At 42.8% G+C, this 6,426-nt stretch overlaps 1 pseudogene; it reads left to right on the top strand.

Annotated features, from left to right (window-relative positions):
* Positions 1–3,423: 3,423 nt before the first annotated feature.
* Positions 3,424–5,531, top strand: LOC128051578 (CREB-regulated transcription coactivator 2-like; annotated as a pseudogene).
* Positions 5,532–6,426: the final 895 nt, after the last annotated feature.

Genomic DNA, 6,426 nt, shown 5'->3' with positions numbered 1-6,426 from the left:
ATACCAAACCAAAGATATAAAAACTAAAGGAAGTTGCAGGCCAGTATCACTGAGAAACATAAATGTAAAAATCTTCAAGAAAATATTAGCAAGCCAAATTCAAATATACTTTAAAAGGATCATACACCTTGATCAAATGGATTCATACCAGAAATGCAAGGATAGTTTCATAAGCAAAAATCAGTCAATGTAATACAAGACATGAACAAGTTGAAGAATAAAACAAATACAATCATCTCAATAAATATGAAATGTTTTTGACAAAATTTAATATCCATTTGTGATTAAAAAAAATAAAGTCAGTACAAATAGAATATGCCTCAAGATTATATAGAACATTGCAATAAGCCCAGAGCTATCACCATACTCAAAATTGAAAAGCCGAAAGCATTTCCTATAAAACCAGGATCTAGACATCGATGCCTATCTTGCCACTTTTCTTCAACAGAGTATTGGAAGTCCTAGCCACAGCAGAAGTAGATGTTTTTCTGGAACTCTCTTGGCTTTTTGATGAAGAAGTTGGCATAAAACTCAACATTTAGAAAATGAAGATCATGGCATCTGGTCCCATCACTTCATAGCAAATAGATGGGGAAACATGGAAACAGTTATTTTCTTGGGCTCTAAAATCACTTCAGCTGGTTACTGTAGCCATGAAATTAAAAGACACTTGCTCCTTGGAAGAAAACCTATGATCAACATAGACAGCATATTAAAAAGCAGAGACATTCCTTTGCCAATAAAGGTCCCTCTAATCAAAGCTATGGTTTTTCCAGCAGTCGTGTATGGATGTGAGAATTGGACTATAAAGAAAGCACTCATGAGTGCCGAAGAATTTATGCTTTCGAACAGTGGTGTTGGCAAAGACTCTTCAGAGTCCCTCGCACTGCAAGGAGATCCAACCAGTCCATCCTGGGGGAAATCAGTCCTGAATATTCATCGGAAGGACTGATGCTAAAGCTAGAACTCCAGTACCTCGGCCACCTGATGTGAGGAACTGACTCATTGGAAAAGACTCTCTTGCTGGGAAAGACTGAAGGCAGGAGGAGAAGGGGACGACAGAGGATGAGATAGTTGGATGGCATCTCCGACTCGATGGACATGAGTTTGAGCAAGCTCCGAGAGTTGGTGATTGCCAGGGAAGCCTGGCGTGCTGCAGTCCATGGGGTTGCAAAAAGCCAGACATGACTGAGTGGCTGAACTGCACTGAATTGAGTCACAGTGGTCAGACAAGAAAAAGAAATAACCCAAATTGGAAAGGAGAAATATAAATGTCACTGTTTGCAGGTGATATGATACTATAAAAAAATCCTCTTAAACCCTACAAATATATAAAAACTCATCAATGACTTCAGTAAAATTACAGGATGCAAAATTAATATATAGGAATCTGTCATGTATTTACTGAATATATATCAAAGAAAAATAGCAGAACAAGAAATTTTTAAAATATCATATATAATTACATCAAAAGAATTAAAATACCTTGGAATAAGTTTGATAAAAGTGATAAAAAAATCCATACTTGGAAAATTAAAAGACACTGATGAAAGTACTTGAAGATAACACATACATATGAAACAATATACTGTGCTCATGGATTAAAATAACTAATATTGTTAAAATGAGAATACTATCCAAAGCAATCTAGAGATTCAATGCAGCCGTAATCAAAATAACAATGATATTTTCCAGAGAACTAAAACAAATAATTTTAAAACTTAAGTGGAAACAAAAAATATCCCACAGACCAAAAAATTCTTGAGAAAGAACATCGCTGGAAGAATCAGATTCCCTGACTTCAGACTGTACTACAAAGCTATAGTAATAAAAAACCGTGTGGTACTGGTACAAAATCAGACATTTAATCAACGGAACAGAATGGAGAGTCCAGAAATAAATCTATGTACTTATGGTCAATTAATCTACAATAAAATAGGCAAGAATCCACAATGAGTAAAAGACATTTTTTTTTAAACTGTGCTCAGAAAACTGGAAAACTACATGTAAAAGAATGACATTAGAACATTTTCTCATACTATATACAAAAATAAACTGACAATGAGTTAAAGTTCTAAATATAAGACCAGACGCCATAAAACTCCCAGCAGAGAACATAGGCAGAAAACTCTTGAACATAAATCATAGCCTTTTTGTTTGGATCTATCTCCTATGGCATAAGAAACAAAAGCAAAAATAAACAAATGTGACCTAATTTAACTTAAAAGCTTTTGCATAGCAAAATAAACCATCAACAAAATGAAAAGGCAATCTACTGAATGAAAATTAATTGTAAATGACATGACCAATAAGGAGTTAATCTATCATATTTAAGCAGCTCATACAAGTCAAACATGCAAACACATGACCCAAGTAAAAAATGATAGAACAAATGAATAGACATTTTCCCAAAGAAGACATACAGATAACCAACAGGCACATGGAAAGATGCATGATATCAGTAATCATCAAATCAAAATCAGCAAATCAAAATCAAAATGAATTATCTTCTCCCCCTTCTCAGAATGACTATCATCAAAAACCAAAAATAACAAATGTTGAGGAGGATATGACAAAAAAGGAACACTTGTATGCTATTGATGGTAATGTAAATTGGTGCAATCACTATAGCAAACCTTATAGTTTCCTCAAAAAAACTGAAAAGATAAACTACCATGTGATTCACCAATTCCACTTCTGTATATGTATCTGAATTTAAAAAATTACCTAATTCAAAACATGCATACACCAATGTTCATAGCACCATTATTTATAATAGTCAAAATATGGAAGCACCCTAAGTGCAGATGAATGTATAAAGAAGATATATATATATATATACACACACACACACACACACACATATACAGTAGCATAGTACTCAGCCATACAGAAGAATGAAATCTTGCCATTTGCAACAGTATGGATGGACTGACAGTATTATGCTAAGTGAAATGTCAGACAAAGCCAAATAGTGCATGATTTTACTTGTATGTAACATCTAAAACCCAAAATAAATGAGCAAACATAACTAAACAGAAACAGATACAGAGAACAAATAGGTAATTGCCAGAGAGCAGGGGTGGTGGGGAGAGAAATAGGCAGATTAAGAAGTATGAAATTTCAATTAATAGTCATAGGTATGAAATGTACAATATGGGGAATATAGTAAACATAGTTTCTTTGTATGTTGAGAAACTATAACTAGACTTATCATGGTGATCAATTTGTATAGCTAGAATTATCAGATTAATACATGGTAACTAGGAGATAACTTAGTGTTGTAGGTCAATTATACTTCAGAAGAAAGAAAGAAAAAAAATTCAGAGGTGGCGACGGCTATGGCTGGAAGAGCCGGGCTGGGGCCCATGGCGGAGGTGGAGGCTTGTATTGGGAGGGTGGCGGGGAGTGAAGGGCGAGAAAATGGTGACGTCTGGAGCGAATGGGCCGGTTTGGCCACAGCCTCAGCTTCCAATCCACTTAAGTTTAGTAAGAAGATCGCACTGCAGAAGTAGTGTCAGGCCGAGGAGACGGTGGCCTTCAAGGAGGTGATGATGAACATCAGCTCCACCCAGTTGCAGGTCCAAAAACTGCAGCTGGCATACACAAGGAGCTCCCACTATGGTGGCTCTCTGCCCAATGTGAACCAGATTGGCTGTGGCCTGGCTGAGTTCCAGGGTCCCTTCCACTCCCCTCTGGATTCATCTCAGAGCACTCGGCACCACGGGCTGGGAGAACAGGTGCAGGGAGATCCCCGAAGAATGGTATCCCCACTTCACCACTACCCTCACCACATTGACAGCTCTCCCTATTGTCCTATTTATCTCCTTCTCCAGAGTCCAGTGAGTGGAGGACAATGCTCTGGGGCAATTTCCCTGCAGAGAAGGGGCAGTTGTTTCGACTACCATCTGCATTTAAGAGAACAAGCTCTGACTCTGTCCTTCACACAAGCATGATGTACCCCAGCCCTCTGGACACTTATCCAGACCCTGCACCCACCAGGGTCCTGCCGATCAGCCGTGAAGGTTTTCTGGATGGCGAGATGGGCTCCAAAGTCCCTTCTATTGAGGAGAACTTGCTAAACGGTAAGCACTTGCTGAACGGTAAGCACTTGCTGAAACCATGGGATGCTAAGAAGCTGTCCTCATCCTCCTCCCGACTTCAGTCCTGTGAAGTCTCTGGAGTTAACATCTCCCTGTCTCCTGACCAGCCTGCTACTGTGCCTGTCCTCCTACCTGCCATGAACACAGGCGGCTCCCTACCTGACTTCATCACCCTGCACTTTCCCCCACCACTGCCCACCTCATGGACCCAGAGGAGACAGCCTGTCTCAGCCTGAGTGGGGGCAACAGTCCCTCCAGTTTGGCCCACACCATGACCCATCTGGGCATCAGTGGGGGTCTGGGCTATGGTATACCAGGACATCATTCGCCTCTCAGCCACCCATCCTTGCTGTTCTCCCTAAGCAATCCCAACCTCCAGGCTTCCCTGAGCAGTCCTCAGCCCCAGCTCTAGGGCTCCCACAGTCACCCCTCATGACTGCTTGCCGCCTCCTTGGCCCACCAGGCACTGCCCACCACCTCCCTGGGTCACCCCTCGCTCAGTGCCCCAGCCCTCTCTTCCTCCTCTTCCTCCTCTTCTGCTTCATCTCTGGTTCTGCCGTCCCCGCCAACCCCCCACCTCTACCTCTGCCTTACTCAGCTTCTGCCCCAGGGCCTTCCCCCACAACCGCGATGTGCCCCTCAGTCCCCATAGTTTGCTGGCCTAGCCAATGCCAGAAGGTCCCAACAGCAACTGCCCAAACAGTTTTTGCCAACAATGTCACCCACTTTGTCTTCCATCACTCAGGGCATCCCCCTGGATACCAGTAAGCTGCCCACCAACCAGTGGCTGCCTCCATATCCACTACAGCCCCCAAGGTTTCATTCTGCCCATTCAGCGACCCACCCCAAAGCCTCTGCAGCAGCCAGGGCTGCCCTCTCACACCTGCTCAGTGCAGCTCTCAGGGTGTCAGCCCCTGGGCAGGCAGCTACAGTAATGACACTGGACCCGGCCAGCCCCAGTGAGCATGGACAACAGTCTTACCACCGATCAATGAGTGACTTCAGCCTCGGGAACCTGGGGCAGTTCAGCATGGAGAACCCATTGACCAGCTGGTGCTGAATCTCCCTGGCTTTTCCAAAGGGCCTGGATTCTTAGGGGATGAGAGGACAGTGAGTGGGGCCCAGGACCCTCATGCCCTCAACCACCAGAATGTAACCCACTGTTCTCACTATGGCTCAGGGCCTAACATCATCCTCACAGGGGACACCTCCCCAGGCTTCTACAAGGAGATTGCAGCAGCCCTGGCCTGAGTGCTGGGCTTCAAGGTGTCAGCAGCTGGGCTGGGGCTAGGGCTGGGACTGGGGCTGGAGGAGGAGCTGCACAGGGAGCCACTGGGCCTGGAGGGGCTCAGCATGCTGAGCAACCCCTGCACCTTGCTGCCTGACCTGGCTGTGGAGGACTTGTTCCGCAGTGGCCAGCTGCAGTGAGGCCAGCTCAGCGCCATCCCTCTTCTCGGCCCTGTTCCTCATCATTGTCCCTTTGCTCCATTCCCCCTAGCCAGTAGAGATGTCACTCTCTGTCCCCAGATCCTCTTTCTGACATGAATGAAGGGTCCCAAGAATAAGAAAAGGCAAGGATTTTTTTTCCCAGGTGGCCCCTGAATTCTGCCCAAGGCGGGGGGCTGGGGGAGCTCAAGGGAGGGCCTAAAGCACTTGTAACTTTGAACCATCTGTCTGGAAGTCACAGCCTGTTGGAAAGTGGCGGGTAGAGGGGAGCCTTGGAAGTAGGGCTTGTCCGGATGCCTAGGGGTGGACAGAGTGCCAGCCCCTCCTCATGACTCTTCCCCTTACAATGGAAAAGAGAGCCAGGGTAGATATTATTTTTTATTAAATGTATGTTAATAGAAAATCCTATTAAAAAAAAAAAAGTCATGGAAAAAGAGATTAATTTTTAGGTTACCAGAAATGAAGATTAAGGAAAGGGGGAATTAGGTTAAGATAGTCAAAATATACGAACTTCCATTTATAAGGTAATACCAGGGTTGTAATGCAAAGAGTCGGACACAACTGAGCGACTGAACTGAATGTACAACATGATAAATATAATTAACACTGCTTTAAGTTATTTATGAAAATTGTTAAAAGAGTAAATCCTAAGAGTTCTCATCACAAGAAAAAAACTTTTTTCTATTTTTTTTTTACAATTTTGTGTCTATATGTGATAATGGATATTCACCAAACTTATTGTGCTAATCATTTCATGATATATGTAAGTCAAGTCATTATGCTGTATACATTAAATTTATCCAGTTCTCTTTGTCAATTGCATCTTGATAGAATTGGAAGAATAAAATAGTATCACCTTTGTTAGAAGTTATTCTTA

The sequence above is a fragment of the Budorcas taxicolor genome, chromosome 7 (assembly GCF_023091745.1).
Source record: "Budorcas taxicolor isolate Tak-1 chromosome 7, Takin1.1, whole genome shotgun sequence".
NCBI lineage: Eukaryota > Metazoa > Chordata > Mammalia > Artiodactyla > Bovidae > Budorcas > Budorcas taxicolor.
Note: the sequence above shows the minus strand (reverse complement) of the source record. Positions and strands in the feature narration are given on the sequence as shown.